Below are 18329 nucleotides of genomic sequence, written 5' to 3'. Positions count from 1 at the left end.
TGTTCCCAACATAAAGTAGTAAATGTTTGAGGTGACGGAAATGCTAATTATCCTGAACTGATACATAAATGTATCAAAAACCCCTATGTACTCCACAAATATGTACAATTATGGTGTCAGTTTATAAAAACAATAAAAGAAAACAAATGGCAGGGAATTATTTTTTAAAGTTCCAGTCCTAAGGCATCAGGAGTGAGGAAAATGAATGTGGAACTTATTGTCACTGCCTTTTTAAACATAGCCCTAAAATTTTTCAGTAAGACAATCTTTTTAAAACTCAAGAGCAGCATGATTATTAATTCTATCACGATTGATAATTACCACTGAAATAAGAGGGTGTGATGACTTGCAGACTACAAAATAATTAGGTATCACGATGACAAGAGGGAGCAGGGTCAGGTGTCCCAACACCAAGGAAGACACAGAACACAGAACAGGTACCTCTGGCTGCAGCCTGGCAGGTGGTGCTCTCTGCACACTGCAGGTTCTTCAGCAGCTGCATGGACTTGCCAGCCATTATCATCTGCTTCAGGACAGGTTTGAGGAAGGACACCATGGTGTGCTGCCTGCTGGAGGGCCCCTGGTCACTGCCGGAACTCGCACTTGCATTATCACTCATTTTTTCTTCACTTTCTGTCTTTTCTGACACGCTGTATAATGTGTAAGTTGCATACCAGAAGTCTCTGTGATTAACCGGAACATTTTTGTTTCTAAAGAGATTCAAAATAATTTTAAACTTTAACTTCTCTGCCTTAAATGTAGTATACTTGTTCTAGTTTGTTGTCCAGACATTATAAAACATAATATTATTAGTAAACTGAAACAATCTTTAGGCAAATGGGGCAGTTTTAATCTGATCTCAGTTTAAAGACAAAAGATAATAAATACTTTGAACAGTATAGGTAAAATTTAATTAAATAGAAACAGTTTCCTGAATTGGAATTATTTAAAATATGACTAATTTGGCACTCTTTAGAGGTAGAAGAAGGCCACCATTCCCTGGAGCTCCGATTTTCAGCTTCTTTCCTGGCTACCTTGTAGCAATTACAATTTGCTGGTCATCAGTTTCTGCTGGGTTTCAAAGATCGGGAGAAGCTGAGTGTTGTGTCAAGACGAAAATGGACCCAACACAGAAGTTTAATCTAACCTTCATCCCAAAGTCTTCACAGGTGGTCACCAAAGAAACTTACCTGGACGATTCAGGGGCCTCTCAAAACTTCTCCGAGACACTGATAAAGAACCTTAGTAAGCTGACTCTCAACACCAGTATTGAATTCTCTTCCCCTCTACCAGAGGGTTCACTGCATCAGCAGTCTACAGAAGCAGCAATCCTCAGGGAAATCAAAGATGACTTGCCTTACAGGAGGAGAGGAGTAAGAACATTGCTGTCTGTGAAGAGAGAAAGGCTGGCAAGACTCAGATACATGCTACTTGGCAGAAGTCCTGGGCCTGAAAGAACACTAACGAACACTGGGCTTAAGGGAGTTAAGAATGCATCAAGAAGAGGAATGTTCAAATGTCCCTGCAGTTTCTGCAAGTCTGGCGGATGGGATCCTTCTGAGAATGCTAGAATGGGGAATTATGACACCAAGCCACTTCAGCCATAAACCTTACTCTTGCCCCTTTTTTTTCTTGCTGGTAATTTTATATAGGAGACCGAGAAAGCTACTCTCTGCTCGTATGGATTATACACCAATAATTTTGATAATGAGTTCAAGGTTGTATTTTTCTTGTATCTTTTTCCGTACTATGATGCTAGTAATTTATAAGGGATCTGTGTAGTTTGAATATATTTGGATAACGTTAGCTCTACTGTTTGATTTGACCCAAAGAAGCCAAGAGCATATAGGTATTCCCATGTGTTTTAGAAGCCCAAAGTCAGTGAGGTGAAACCCAGCAACAAGAAACTGAAGCAAAGATACTTGTGGATAAAGAAATCATTAGCTAGTTTGGTTAGAGCATAATAATTAGATTTTCTGGCTTTCAAAAATTTGGGTTGCAATAAGAGCAAAGTTTATCCTGTTTTTACAGTTTTCAGTACAAAAAGGTGTTACTATATAAACAATAAAGTTGACATTTGATTACCTTTTAAAAAAAAAATAAGTAGAATAAAAGTTTTTCCCATTTACCATCTCCTGTGAAACTAATTTGCAGACTTCTCTACCATTTTCCCTACCACGATTCTTAACTGGACTACTTTTAACAATAAAATGACGGTCAATCATCACCCTACAAGAACAGTCAGAGTCCCATTTTCCACAGAAATTCTCACGTGAGACTGATGAATCAGGACACAGTGACAGACAAGAGACTGCGTTGAAGGGAGGTCACTTCACTTATGTGAGCATCGCATACACATTGCTATGCTTCCAGAACACTAGGCACTTAAAGTTACCCTTCCTGATGCGTTCCATGGATAGCTATCAATAAAAACCACACATGTAAACACAGCACATCATTTAAAACTGGGTTAAAAAGAGTACAAATAGCTCTACATTACAGTTTATGATTCTGTTCAGAAAAATTAAATAACTGAAGGGAAATTGTCATAAGTGGATTAAGATCTTTCTTAATTGTTTTATTAAATATATTAAGGTATTGGTTGAATTCATTCACTTCAGAGAACAGTAAAAAAATTATAGTAAGGTAAAAGAAATGAGTAGTTAATTCTGAACAATAAATGTATTAGAGGCATATTCTGTAGTATTTCCGTATCTCTTTACTGACACTTTACACTGGAAATAACGGAAACCATCTGATAGCACCTAAACGCATTTTTTGGGAAGCAGTGTATACTAGATAGCCATAAATATGCTATCATCCAAAAATATAATTTGCTTAAAAGTTGTGTACTGACAAAACCTGGACAAAGATATTAATAATCGGCTGGTATTACTGACATCTTCCATAAAGATGAAACAGAACTAGCCTATGATGACAACAAGTTCTGTGATGTGGACTGTACTTTCTCAGTACCGTTTGAAAGTAATGAAAGATTTGATTTTCACGGGGAGCAAACTGGTGATGCCAGCCCCCAGCGACCTTGTGCTCTGCTGCAGCTCACCTCTGGATGATGAACTCCCTGGCGCCGTCCCACAGGTGCGCATGCACGATCCACTCATCCACTGTCTGCAGGTAAGGCCGCACCGTTTCCAGCCAGAGAGAGAACAGGAGGGCGACCTGAGGCAGAGATCGTGCAAGTCAGCTCTCAGGGCTCCCTGGCCACTAGAACAGAAGGAGGTTTAAACATTTCTGAAATGCCTTGAAATTAAAAAATCCAAAAACATATACTATAAAATCCTTACGAAAAACTCACCTAAGTATGAAAGGATCACATTGTTTGCAGTCCAGACTGGGAAACTTGAGGGTGAAAATCACACAGAGGCAGGTGTGACCTGAGACAGCCCTGGCAGGTGAGCAAGGTTTCTCTATCTAAATCGTACTACTGGCAAGGTGTCTATTAAGAGTGAGGAAAATACTTAATTCCAGTAGCTCTCAGAGGACAAAAATGGCAGTGCTGAGAGAAAATCAGTCTCTTTTATATTGAAATGCAGTATTAAATTGGTGAGAAAAAAGGTTATACCAACAAACTAGAAAATACACCTAATATACATACCCAAATAAAACTGTAGCTTTCTAAATTACAGCCTCTAGATAGATTTTTTAATCTATATGTTGTCTAATACAGGGTCTTGCTCTGTCACACAAGCTGAAGTGCAGCGGCGCAAACATGGCTTGCTGGAGCCTCAACCTTCCACGCTCCAGCAATCTTCCTGCCTCAGCCTTTCGAGTACCTGGGACCACAGGCATGGCTACTACTCCACAGCTCACTATTTTTTGAGACAGAGTGTCACTCTATTGCCCAGGCTGGAGTGTAGTGGCATGATCTCAGCTCACTGCAACCTCCTGGGTTCAAGTGATTCTCCTGTCTGAGCCTCCCGAGTAGCTGGGACTATAGGTGTTTGCCACCATACTCGGCTAATTTTTGTATATTTTGTAGAGACGGGGTTTCACCATGTTGGCCAGGCTGGTCTCAAATTCCTGGTGTCAGCACACCTGGCTACTTTTATAATTTTGTAGAGAGAGGGTCTCAGTATGCTGCCCAGGCTGTTCTCAAATTCCTGGGCTCAAGTGATCCTCTCACCTCAGACTCCTAAGTAGTTGGGACTACAGGCATGAGCCACTATGTCTGCATAGATTTGTATTTTTTAAATACAATATAAAATAGGGCTGGGCGTGGTGGCTCAAGCCTGTAATCCCAGCACTTTGGGAGGCCGAGGCGGGTGGATCACGAGGTCAAGAGATCAAGACCATCCTGGTCAACATGGTAAAACCCCATCTCTACTAAAAATACAAAAAATTAGCTGGGCATGGTGGTGCGTGCCTGTAACCCCAGCTACTCAGGAGGCTGAGGCAGGAGAATTGCCTGAACCCAGGAGGCGGAGGTTGGGGTGAGCCGAGATCGTGCCATTGCACTCCAGCCTAGGTAACAAGAGCAACACTCCATCTCAAAAAAAAAACAAACAAACAAACAAACAAACAAACAACAACAAAAAATATACATATATATATATAAAAGATATAACCTAAAATTTATCATCTTACCTATTTGTTTCTTTTTTAAATTTTAGTTTAACATTTTTTTAAAGACAGGGTCTCACTATATTGGCCAGGCAAGTCTTAAACTCCTAGGCTTAAGAAGTCCTCCCTTGGCCTCCCAAAGTGTTGAGATCACAGGCATGAGCCGCTGTGCCCCACCCACACCATCTTTAAGTACATTCACATTGCTGTGACGAATCTCCAGAACGTTTTCATGTCGTATAACTGAAACCGTGTACTCATTAAATCACAGCTCCCTATTTCGCGGTCCTTGGTAACCACCATTCCACCTTGTTTCTGTGGATGTGACTACTTCAGATACTTCATATAATAGACTTAGTTTTTCTCTACTAAAAATACAAAAAATTAGCTGGGCATGGTGGCGCATGCCTGTAATCCCAGCTACTCAGGAGGCTGAGGCAGGAGAATTGCCTGAACCCAGGAGGCGGAGGTTGCGGTGAGCCGAGATCGCGCCATTGCACTCCAGCCTGGGTAACAAGAGCGAAAATCCGCCTCAAAAAAAAAAATGTTAAGGGTTCAAAGCTACATGGGTTACCATTTTACACCTGCCATAACAGTGAGGATCAAAATGCCTGACAACATACAGATGTCAAGAGTGTGAGGAAACAGGTATTCATCTACATGGCTCACAAGAGTATACATTTGTTTACTTGTACCTCACCATAAAGTAAAGTGGCAAAACTCAGCAAAATCACACATAGCAATTCCACTTATAAGAACCTACCCCTACATGGTCGGTGTGGTATAATCCCAACTCATGCCTGTAATACCAGCATTTTGGGAAGCTAAGGTGGGCAGATCACCTGAGGCCAGGAGTTCAAGAGTAGCCTGGTCAACTTGGTGAAACCTTGTCTCTATTAAAAATACAAAATTTAGGCAGGCGTGGTGGCATGTGCCTGTAGTCCCAGCTACTCAGGAGGCTGAGGCAGGACAATCGCTTGAACCCAGGAGGCAGAGGTTGCAGTGAGCTGAGATCACATCACTGCACTCCAGCACTGGACAACAGAGCTAGACTCTGTCTCAGAAAAAACAACAAATAAAAAACCAAGAAGCTCTTTATATTTTTATAGTATTATCCTCAAAATTTATATTAGAAATATTTGAAGATAGTAGTGTAATGACTGTTAGGCATGGGTGTATGTATATGCACTGCTTGTGTGTGTTGAACTCTTTCTGGAAGGATGTGTAAGAAGCCGAGGACCTGGCTGTCTGGGGAGGGGAACCCACTGGCTGGGGAACTGGTGCAGGAAGAGTAATTTAGATTTTTCAGTGTAAATCCTCTGTAGTTTTTGATTTTGAGAGATATGAATAGGTTAAAAATACAAATTTAACTTAAAAAATGAAGTATTCCTGAGAACTACTTATTTGCCAGGCAACTTTCAAATCTTATATAATGAAAAATCTAAATGGCATTCCAATTATGAGTTATGTGCAGTATGAGTAAAACTGAAGAACATTTCATACCATTATTGATGATGCACTTCTCAATTTCTGCAAGTTCCTCTTTGAAACTAATGAAGTATTTGTACAGGGCCCATATGAAAGCCTGGTAGGTTCTAAAGGGAGTTTCAGGTGACTTCTTAGGAACAGACCCACTTCCAGGCAGCATGCTTTTGGAACTGTGTCCCATGATGTCATCAATGAACTCCTGGAGTCGAAATACAACCTGGCCATACGCTATTTGTTCCAGCACAGATCGTAAACAGCTCTATGACAGAAGCAAACTGCAATTATTCAAAGGTGACCTTATGTAAACATTCAAATTCATTTCCCTCTCACTGTAAAATATTTCTTTTATACTTCTTTTAAACAGTATGTTTAGTAGAAGACAAAGTCATAAAATGATGAATAGTTTTATACACAAAGGAAAAAGGGTGAGCATTAATTTCAACAGACTAGAGAATTATAGCTTATATTTTTTAAAAATATACATAAGGTAATCTACTTAAGGCAAAAAAAAATTACAGTGTATAGCTTTTACAATACAGAATGACAGATCTAAACAGTATAAAATACAAATTGAAATTAAATATGTCCCAAAGAATATTAAGGAATTCTCTTAAGTACTGTAAAGATGCACAACTCAATTTTTCTTTTTAGATATTAAATATTTATTTATTTATTTTTGAGATGGAGTCTTGCTCTGTCACCCAGGCTAGAGTGCAGAGGCATGATCTCAGCTCACTGCAACCTCTGCCTCCCAGGTTCAAGAGATTGTCTTGCCTCAGCCTCCCGAGTAGCTGGGATTACAGGTGCCTGCCACTGCACCTGGCTAATTTTTATATTTTTTAGTAGAGACAGGGTTTCACCATCTTGGCCAGGCCGGTCTCAAATTCCTGACCTTGTGATCCACCCACCTCGGCCTCCCAAAGTTCCGGGATTACAAGCATAAGCCACCGTGCCTGGCCTGGATATTAAATAGTTTTTTTTCGTTTTTTTTTTTTTTGAGACGGAGTTTCGCTCTTGTTACCCAGGCTGGAGTGCAATGGCGCGATCTCAGCTCACCGCAACCTCCACCTCCTGGGTTCAGGCAATTCTCCCGCCTCAGCCTCCTGAGTAGCTGGGATTACAGGCACGTGCCACCATGCCCAGCTAATTTTTTGTATTTTTAGTAGAGACGGGGTTTCACCATGTTGACCAGGATGGTCTCGATCTCTTGACCTCATGATCCACCCGCCTCAGCCTCCCAAAGTGCTGGGATTACAGGCTTGAGCCACCGCGCCCGGCCTTTAAATAGTTTTAAATTAATCTTTTTTGCATAAGGAAGCACAAACAAATTCAATTATAGTTAATTTCAATATTGCAAAATGTTCTAAAATTATATTACCACAGTTTACATATATCCTATTACTTCTTAAATAACAATAAATATAAATAACTTACATATATTAAATGAGTTACCATAGTATTGTTTCTCACAGTTACTTTTCCATCTATCAGCTGAAATATAAAGAGCTTTTTCACTCCTGAAAGTAACCTGAAATTAGATAAAAAAAAGATGAGTGTACTTTAAGTCTAGAAAAAAATTCATGACAGTATGCCCAGAAAAAATTTTTTTGTTTTCTTTTTTGTTTTTTTTTACAGGGTCTCACTTTGTCACCCAGGCTGGAGTGCAGCAGCAATCACAGCTCATTGCAGCCTCAACCTACTGGGTTCAAGTGATTCTTCAGCCTCGGCCTCCTGAATGGCTGGGGCTACAGGGAAATGTCACCATGCCTGGCTAATTTTTGCATTTTTTGTAGAGATGGGGGTTTCACCATGTTGCCTAGGCTGGTCTTGAACTCCTGATCTCAAGTGATCCACCCCCCTTGGCCTCCCATAATGCTGGGATTATAGGTGTGAGCCACCATGCCCCACTTCAGGAAATTTTTATTAAATATTCAGAATTAAAGGGTAACAAGGTCAGATAATAAGAAAATGGAAGACATCAATCTTTTCATCTGATTAACTTACGACTCAAGATATTTCAACATTGTCTGAGAGAGAAGTCCAAGACATATTGTCAAAGCATCTCCCCCATATACTAGATGACCCAAGAGATCTTCCTATTTCTAAGAAGGCCAGCACATCAATATCATACTTAATGGTGAGAACACCAGGACCTGGAATTTTAATAGTAACAGCACCACGTGCTGCATTAGATTCCTGGCTTCCAGGTACGGTTACAGGCCCTCACTGATGCTCTTTGCCCACTAGGAATAGTAGTAAACCTTGCTTTGAACTCAAGCGTTAAAGAAGCAATGGACTAATCTAAGTAAATCATATGCTAAACTATTTAAAATAAAAATGAAGTAAACATGTCAAAATCTCTCAATCTCCACAGTCAAATCTGGTCTGAACTTTACACCTAATGGTCTATTTCTAGTTTGCATGTGAAAATGCTTTAACAGTTTCCTTTAATAAAGCTTTTGCTTCTCAGTAATCAAGCATCATAAATAAAGACTATTAATTAAGTGAATATATCTTACCACAGCGTTTCCCGAATAACCTGAATCTCAGTAACCAAAACCCTGTCATCTGTTACATACAATGGATCACTGCTGTACAAGTGTTTGTCCCTATGAGACAGCAAAGATAACTGTCAACAGAAAGGTTTCTAAGTAAGTAAGTAACTTATCTCAAAGAATATTCACAATTTAGTGCTAACCTTAACTGGCTATCAATTAGCAAGTACACATAATAAATGGCTCAAATGCCTCCCCTATTTTCACATCACTCAAAATCCTGAGAAACACTTTCAGAACAGTTGCAATTGTTATGTTTATTGCTAATTTAGGCAAATGTTTACAACTATGTGATGCTGTTTTCTGGAAAACAATACGTCTATTTTTATAGTGAGTATACCAAAACAGAAATCAAATAATGCTCTAATATATACCAATCCATTTTCCTTGAAGTGAAAAACATCAAAATATAGATTATAATTAAACAATACTATAATTTAATGATTTTCAGCAGCAAATAAATAATCAAAAACTATTCAACTAGGCCGGGCGCGGTGGCTCAAGCCTGTAATCTCAGCATTTTGGGAGGCTGAGGCGGGTGGATCACGAGGTCAAGACATCGAGACCATCCTGGTGAACATGGTGAAACCCCGTCTCTACTAAAAGTACAAAAAATTAGCTGGGCATGGTGGCACGTGCCTGTAATCCCAGCTACTCAGGAGGCTGAGGCAGGAGAATTGCTTGAACCCAGGAGGCAGAGGTTGCGGTGAGCCGAGATCGCGCCATTGCACTCCAGCCTGGGTAACAAGAGCGAAACTCCGTCTCAAAAAAAAAAACTATTCAACTAGAATTTTCAACACTGGCCAGGTGTGCTGGCTCACACTTGTAATTGCAGCACTTAGAGAGGCCAAGGCAAGTGGATCACTTGTGGACAGTAGTTCGAGACCAGCCTGGCCAACATGGTGAAACCCCATCTCTACTAAAAATATAAAAATTAGCTGGGTATGGTGGTGTGTGCCTATAATCCCAGCTACCTGGGAGGCTGAAGCATGAGAACTGCTGGAATCCGGGAGGCAGAGGCTGCAGTGAACCACGATTATGCCACTGCACTCCAGACAGGTGACAGAGCAAGACCTACTCTCCAATTGCCAAAAATAAATAAAAAAAATAATTGGGCTGGGCGTAGTGGCTCAAGCCTGTAATCCCAGCACTTTGGGAGGCTGAGGCGGATGGATCATGAGGTCAAGAGATCGAGACCATCCTGGTCAACATGATGAAACCCTGTCTCTACTAAAAATACAAAAAAAAAAAAAATTAGCTGGGCATGGTGGTGGGTGCCTGTAGTCCCAGCTACTCAGTAGGCTGAGGCAGAAGAATTGCCTGAACCCAGGCGGCGGAGGTTGCGGTGAGCCGAGATCGCACCATTGCACTCCAGCCTGGGTAACAAGAGCGAAACTCTGTCTCAGAAAAAAAAAAAATTGTCAAAACCAAAACAAATTTAAATTTCAGGGAAGAATTGAAGTCACAAATCAAAGCCAAATGTTTAAACATCAAAGTTTTTTCTATTATCACAGTAAATGAAAACTTTAGATTCTTACCAGACAGCAGCTAAATTGGAGTGCAAATGTAAGCTATGAGGAAACTGGGAGGGCCTGGCTGTCCAGTACTGATGAACCACGTGATGTTCTAGCTAGCTTCGGTCATCTGGCTCATCTGCTTGAAAGAAATGTAGTAAGTCTGAGTTATAATAGTAAACAACAATACAACAACAATAAATACCGGGTCACAATACCTGGACTTACAGATTCACTCAAATGTATAGTTGAAAATGGCTTTTTAAAAGTAACAGCTACCTAACAACATTTACGTATATATGATCATTTATTTTAAACCACATATATCAGCAGGGTTCTATGGCTCATGCATATAATCCCAACCGTTTGGGAAACCAGGGTGGGATGATCACTTCAGTACAGGAGTTCAAGACTAGCAACACATTTAGAAAGAAACATACTAAATTTAATTCATGTAATTGACTAGAAAGTTAAAAAAAAATTGTCCCACACATAAAAAGATATAAATGGTACATGTTAATAGTCCAATAACGATTAAGGAAATTCAAATGGTAACCAAAGACCTTCCCAACCACTCCCAAAGCCTCAGCACTGATGCTAAATTTTGAAGGATTAGATGGTGTCTGTCTTACATGAGTCGTTTGAAAAGGCAGAAAAAGAGAAAGCTACCTGACATTTTATGAGGCTAATATAACAGCGACACTTAAACCAGATAAAGACATGGTAAATGTAATTCATCAAAGTATAAAGATGAAAAATCCTATATTAAAAAAGCTAACCTGCTGGGCTCAGTGGCTAACACCTGTAATCTCAGCCTGGGCTGCTCTCTAACAGTGAAACCTCATCTCAAAAAAAAAAAAAAAAAAAAAAAAAAAAATGCTGGGTGTGGTGGTATGCACCTGAAGTCCCTGGAGTGAGCTGTGATCATGCGACTGCACTCCAGCCTGGGTGACAGAGCAGGACGACCCTATCTTTAAAAAAAAAAAAAAGTGAATCCAAAATAGAACCCAATGTAATAATGTACTAAAAAGTAACATGATCAAACAAGTTTAGGTGAGGAATTCAAGGATAATTCAATATCAGAAAGTCTATCAATGTATTATTAGGATAAAATAGGACAGTTATGAGATTATCTCACAGATAAATAATAGCATTTAATAAAAATTCAACAATTATTTATGATTAAAGACTTGTAGAAAAAAAGGCATAGAAGGAAATTGTCTTAATTTGATAAAGGCTATATACCCTGAACTGATACCAAACAATCATCACACTTAACGGAGGAGTTTCAGGCATAACCCCTCTTAGGATGTGACCTAGTTGTCCAGGAAGTCCACTCCTGTGAGCTGTTGCTTCTGCTACGGAATAGAGGGCTAGGCTGCCGGGCCAGAAAAGAGATTCGATCACCACATCACAGCGAAGACACAGGCATACGAACTAGCAGGAGGACACAAGACCATATTTGCAGATGACACTAAAAACCAATTTTAGCAGATGACACTAAAACCATATTTGCACATAAAAACCAGTATGTGTGGATGACACTAATCATCTGTATAAGAAACCAAACGGAATCAACAAAGTATTATGATTCATATTAGAATTCAACAAAAAGGCTGCATATAAGGACAACTTACAGAAACCAGTATTATTTCCTCTACATCAGGAATAAACAAAGGAAGTATCATTTACAAAAATAAAAACTGTCACAGATGTAGAAATTAACAAGTGAACACTTGAGATCTTCAAAAAGAAAATCTAGTAAAAGTTAAAGAATTACGATAAATGTAGAAATTAACATGTTAAGGCAATTAAACTTCCCCAAGTTAGATCTATAAATTCTCTGCAATCCCAATAAAAATTCCACCTGGATTTTTTTCTTTTTTGAGATGGAGTTTTGTTCTTGTTGCCCAGGATGAGTATAATGGCATGATCTTGGCTCCCTGCATCCTCTGCCTGCTGGGTTCAAGTGATTCTTCTGCCTCAGCCTCCCAAGTAACTGGGATTACAGGTATGCGCCACCATGTACAGCTAGTTTTGTATTTTTAGTAGACACAGGGTTTCACTATATTGGTCAGGCTGGTCTCAAACTCCTGACCTCAAGTGATCCACCCGCCTTGGCCTCCCAAAGTTCTGGGGTTATAGGCATGAGCCAGGTGGGCCTTTTTTTTTTTTTTTTTTTTAAGTTTACCAACTTGCTTCTACAATGTCTATGGAAGAATAAAAATTCACAAATAGTTAAGCCCATTTTGAAAAAGAACAAAGTGGGCTGGGTGCAATGGTTCACACCTGTAATCCCCACACTTTGGGAGAGAGAGGCAGGTAGATCAGTTGAGGTCAGAAATTCAAGACCAGCCTGGCCAACATGGAGAAACCCCGTCTCTGCTAATAATAGAAAAATTAGCTGGGTGTGGTGGTGTATGTCTGTAATCCCAGCTACTTGGGGAAGCTGAAAGGGGAGAAAGAAAAAAAAAAAAGCAAAGTCAGCTGGGTACAGCAGCTTATACCTGTAATCCCAGCACTTTGGGAGGCAGAGGCGGGTGAATTGTTTGAGTACAGGAGTTGGAGACTAGCCTGGGCAACATGGTGAAACCCTGTCTCTACAAAAAATAGCTTGGTGTGGTGGCACTTGCCTGTGGTTCCAGCTACTCAGGAGGCTGAGATGGGAGGACTGCTTGAACCCAGGAGTCAAAGGCTGCAGTGAGGTGAGATTGTGCCACTGTGCTCTAGCCTGGGCAACAGAGTGAGACCCTGTCTCCAAAAAAAAAAAAAGAAAGAAAGAAAAACAGAGCAAAGTGATTCTCCTGCTTCAGCCTCCCAAGCAGCTGAGAGGAAACCTGCCATCTATGTATTAAGACATAATATTATCAAGCCACAACCATAACAGTGTCTGTTTCCAAGTCACACTGACACCAAGAGCACAGATTAGAAAGTCTGGAATAAATACAGCTGTCCTTCAGTATCCACCAGGGATGGATTGCAGGAATGCTGCAGACACCAAAATCTGTAGGTGCTCAAGTCCCTGATAAAAAATGCCATAGTGTTTACATATAATCTGTGGATATCCTCCCTTATAGTTTTTTATTTTAATTTTTTTTTTTTTTTTTGAGACAAGGTCTCGCTCTGTTGCTGGAGTGCAGTGGCACAATCTTAGCAAAATCAGTCCTTCTCCAATAAAAAAAAGATGAAAACATTTAGGCCTAAGAAAGTTGTCAGAACTACAGGAAAAAAATTACAAAATTACACTCTGCATGAAATAATTCAACAGTACTACTACTTAAGCATCATATAGAAAGGATTACTAATGGTTTCAAAAATTGGTTTTATAAAGATGATACCACTTAGCCAATACCTTGATCACATCAAACTCATCTCAAACTTGCCTTTTCTTCTGGGGAATTTGTCTATTAGCAAATGTCAGCACCTCACAACACACTGTACCTACCTTTCCAACTGATACAAGGATCCAGTTTTCTGTTTTGATCTTGTTCTTCTAACGGTGTCCTGTCTACCTGAATTCCAGAGTCCTCTGCTTAAGGGCTGTTGATCATTTTCCTCATCACTTTCTTTAGACCAATTCTTATTAAAAAAAAAAATACACTTTAACCTTACACAGTGTAACACTTAAAGCTATTTATATTAAAAGACCAAGAAGATTTTGAAGAAAAGCAAAAACTTTGAAGCAACATGGAACAGAAAAACAAAAACCTAATCAATTTTTTTTCCTAAATCTCTTGGAAGTGCCCATTATAGGAATGGAAATATAATTATTACTTTTTCTTTTTTTCTATAACGATGAAACAATAAGGAATGGAATTATTTTTGGTGGCAAAAAGTCCCAAGATCAAAGCTCCTTAAGAGATACTTATACTCAACCCTTCTAACTTTTTTTTTTTCTTTTTTTGAGACAGTCTCTCACTTTGCCACCTGGGTGACAACGTGCAATGTCATGATCTCAGCTCACTGCAACCTCAACCTCCTGGGTCTCTGAGTCTCCCAAGTAGATGTGGTTACAGGCATATGCCACCATGTACAGCTATTTTTTTGTATTTTTAGTAGATAGGGTTTCACTATATTGCCCAGGCTTCTCTGGAACTTCTGGCCTCAAGTGATCTACCTGCCTTGGTCTCCCAAAGTGCTGGGATTATAGGTGTGAGCCACTGTGCCTAAACAACATCTTTATTTAAAATTTATTTATTTATTTATTTATTTTTGAGATGGAGTTTCACTCTTGTTACCCAGGCTGGAGTGCAATGGCTCATCTCGGCTGACCGCAACCTCCGCCTCCTGGGTTCAGGCAATTCTCCTGCCTCAGCCTCCTGAGTAGCTGGGATTACAGGCACGCACCACCATGCCCAGCTAATTTTTTGTATTTTTAGTAGAGACGGGGTTTCACCATGTTAACCAGGATGGTCTCGATCTCTTGACCTCGTGATCCACCCGCCTCGGCCTCCCATGCTGGGATTACAGGCGTGAGCCACCACGCCTGGCCTAAAATTTATTCTTAAAAAATAGACATAAGATCTCGCTATGTTACCCAGGCTGGTCTCAAATTCCTAAGCTCAAGCAATCCTCCCTCCTCAACCTCTCAAAGTGCTGAGATTATAGGTGTGAGCCACCATGCCCAGCCTTTTTAACTTCTTAATACTAGTGATTTGGTGCAAAATCCTAACCAGGCTTCCATAATAAATGACTCTAGCTTAGTTAAGAATATTCCTGTTTTAGCTAAGTTGACCTAGGGTGGGAAGACGTATTAAAATCATCTCAATCACCTATTGCGTATTTAAATTTTTAATAGCAAAAGTACTGTCACTTACTGGTGTGTCCATGTCTGGACCAATGTCCATTTCTTCACCTTCCATCAAGTATTTTCCCCAGTCAAAATCATCTTTCTTTTCTAGAATGTGACAGAAGAACTTTACCAGCTTTATTATATCTTTGAAAATCTCAAAAACTAAAAGAAAAAAGACTAACAAGACTCAAAATACAAAATACAGTCAGATAAAAATTTAACAATATTGAAACATTTATTAAATTGATATTCTAAAACATTTAACATTTTAATTAACTCATTCTGCAAGGTGACAGTTCTCTTTCTATATCTGAAGGTAGTTTGTAAAGTTAGAATAAATACAGTCATCCCTCAATATCGGAGGGGAATCGGTTCCAGGAGGTACTACACCCTCCACAATGCTCAAGGTTGATAGAAAGTGGTGTACTATGTGCATATAACCTAAATGCACCTTCCTGTGTACTTTAAATAATCTCTAGATTATTTATAATACCATGTAAATGCCATGTTAATAGTTTTTAAAAAATGTACATTAGATTGTTGTATTATTATTATTTTTAATATTTTTGATCTACAGCTGGTTGATTCTGTGAGTTTGAAACCTAAGGATATAGAGGGCTGACTGCATTTTACATAAAAGTTTACAATTGTGATAGCATCCAAAACAATAGAAATACTTCAGTTTCACAGATTTTTATACGTTTCAATAAAACTCAATGTTTGGTAATAAAATAATCAAACAATTTCTCTTTTACTTCTCATATGTTAAGGCACGTACCCACTTTTTTATCTCTTGGTGTCTCCACATAATTGCTGTTTGAAGGAGAATCTGACAGACACAGAAGAAGTGACAATATGGAATAATGTGCATCTGTCTGTAGAACAAAAAAAATGAAGAACATGAATCTCTGAGGTTGGGAAACGCTTTCTACACTAGATTGAGTAAAGACAACTCCAAGACAGTTATATCCCCAAGTTTTTTCCTGGTTTGAGAAAACATGAGTTATACCTAAATAATTCCTAACCTTCAAACTTTTTCACAGCTCAAATGCATACACATGAGAAAACTCAAAGCCATCTGAAGTCTGAGTTCTACATTTCTAACGAGTATAAGATATGAGTGGATGAGAGCTTTTATTTCTAATATGACGGAAATGTCTTTGGAGTGTAACATTATGGTTAAAAACTATTCTCCTGGCCGGGCGCGGTGGCTCAAGCCTGTAATCCCAGCACTTTGGGAGGCCGAGGCGGATGGATCACGAGGTCAAGAAATCGAGACCATCCTGGTCAACATGGTGAAACCCCGTCTCTACTTAAAATACAAAAAATTAGCTGGGCATGGTGGCGCGTGCCTGTAATCCCAGCTACTCAGGAGGCTGAGGCAGAAGAATTGCCTGAACCCAGGAGGCGGAGGTTGTGGTGAGCCGAGATCGCGCCATTGCACTCCAGCCTGGGTAACAAGAGCGAAACTCGGTCTCAAAAAAAAAAAAGAAAAGAAAAAGAAAAAGAAAAAACTAGTTACAAGAGGCTGGGCGTCGTGCTCACGCTTGTAATCCCAGCACTTTGGGAGGCCAAGGGGGGGGCAGATCACGAGGTCAGGAGATTGAGACCATCCTGGCTAACACGGTGAAATCCAGTGTCTACCAAAAAGAAAAAAAAAAAAAAATTAGCGGAGAGTGGTGGCACGCGCCTTGCGGGGGCTGAGGCAGGAGAATCGCTTGAACTCGGGAGTTGCAGTGAGCCGTCATCCGCCTCTACACTGCAGCCTCGGCTACAGAGCGAGACTCCGTCTCAAAAACAAAACAAAACATAACAAAAACCAACCAACCAACCAAACAAGAAATTAGTTACAAGAGAAACCGCATTAGCAACTGTATTGGGTGACTTAGCGTGCGTGCTACGTGCCAGGAGCTGTGCAGGGATGCAGCATTCTAGAGTGGAAGCAGAGGAGACAGTAATGACAGGTTAAATCAGTGTCCTGACACACCTTTTTGAAAAAGGAAAGCAGAGTGAGAGGGGGCTTGTACTGGCTGACCAGGGAGCAGCAATCAGTGAGAATACAATCTCGTTACTTAAAAAGAAAAAATTACGTAGACATGGAGTTGCTACGTTGCCCAGTCTGGCCTCGAGTTCCTCCTCCGCCTCCCAGAGCGCGGGGGTTGCAGGCGCGCGCCCCGCCCTGCAAGGACCTATTTCCACGCTTCCCCCCGACGTAACTACTAGGAGAGCCTGGCCGGCGTGGAGCGGGCGGCGGCAGGGCCTGGGAGGGCTCCCCGAGGCCGAGGCCGAGGCCGCCTCCGCCTCCGCCTCCACCTCCACCCCTGCCCCCGCCCCACGCCCCACCCCGGCGCATCCGGTTCCCAGTCTCCGCGGGACCCATGCCCAGGATACCGGCTGTGGCTTAGAACCCGCACCCCGCGCCGCGCCCCACACCTCAAGTTGGACCAGGCGAAGTTTAGGGCGAGCTGGAAGTTGCGGTCTGTCTCGTCCTGAAGGCCGGCGACACTCCGGATGAGCTCCCGCACGTCGCGCTCCTGCTGCCCGTCCACGCGGCTCCAAGGCTGTCTGTGCCGCTCCATGCTCCGCCATCTTCCGCGCTCCCGCAGCGAGCATTTAGCAAATTAGCGGCTGTTCGCGTGAGAGTTCGGGCTCCCGCGACAGTCGCTTTCTGAGTTGGAGGTTTTCTCGCGATAGTTCGAGCGCTCGTGCGCGACAACTAGAGAACTGGCAGCTGTTCTCACCAAAGTTAGAGCTCCCGCTGTGGCGGCTACGGCCTGGCTCTGTTCCTTGGCGGGGGCGAGAGTGTGCATTTTCTGGTCGCGCGACCGTACGTTTTCCATTAGCCGGTGTCATCGTGAATCAGCCATATAAGGATCTCTGGTCAGTGATCTTGAGAGCAGCCCGTTAGGTGCCCGGTCAGCATAAGCATTGGGACCCGCTTTTCCAGGAACCCTGAACTGCTTAGCTGCTGAACCCTCCCGGCGCTGCAGCTTCTTCCTCCAGTGATGATCTCTGCGGATCTCGGTGCCCCTATCCACATAACACAACCAGCATCGGCGTAGCAGCTAGCAACCCGACCCGCTAGCAACCCCAGCTCGCTCTTGCTCCGCCTGCTCCGCAGGGGCGGCTAGCGGGGGACTTCATAACCCCACCTGGCCAGAGGTGATGGGAGGACTTCATAACCCCCTCGGCCAGAGGTGCTGGCGGACATCATAACCCCACATGGCCAGATGTGCTGGGGGGAACTTCATATTTGTCACCTGGCCAGAGGTGCTGGGAAGATTGCATAATCCTCAGCTGGCCAGAGGTGCAAAACCGTTTTTGTTGTCATCAAAGCTGTACCTCTTCAGCGACAATTTTAACTATTGCGTTAAGCAAACCCTCCCCCAAACCCATAAC

At 41.4% G+C, this 18329-nt stretch overlaps 1 pseudogene; it reads right to left on the bottom strand.

Annotated features, from left to right (window-relative positions):
• Positions 1-1190: 1190 nt before the first annotated feature.
• LOC101048189 (gamma-tubulin complex component 5-like) lies at positions 1191-17903 on the bottom strand (annotated as a pseudogene).
• Between the last annotated feature and the right edge of the window lie 426 nt (positions 17904-18329).

The sequence above is a fragment of the Saimiri boliviensis genome, chromosome 16 (genome assembly GCF_048565385.1).
Source record: "Saimiri boliviensis isolate mSaiBol1 chromosome 16, mSaiBol1.pri, whole genome shotgun sequence".
In the NCBI taxonomy this organism is placed as follows: domain Eukaryota; kingdom Metazoa; phylum Chordata; class Mammalia; order Primates; family Cebidae; genus Saimiri; species Saimiri boliviensis.
The sequence above is the reverse complement of the archived record's forward strand: the minus strand, read 5'-3'. Positions and strand labels throughout refer to the sequence as shown.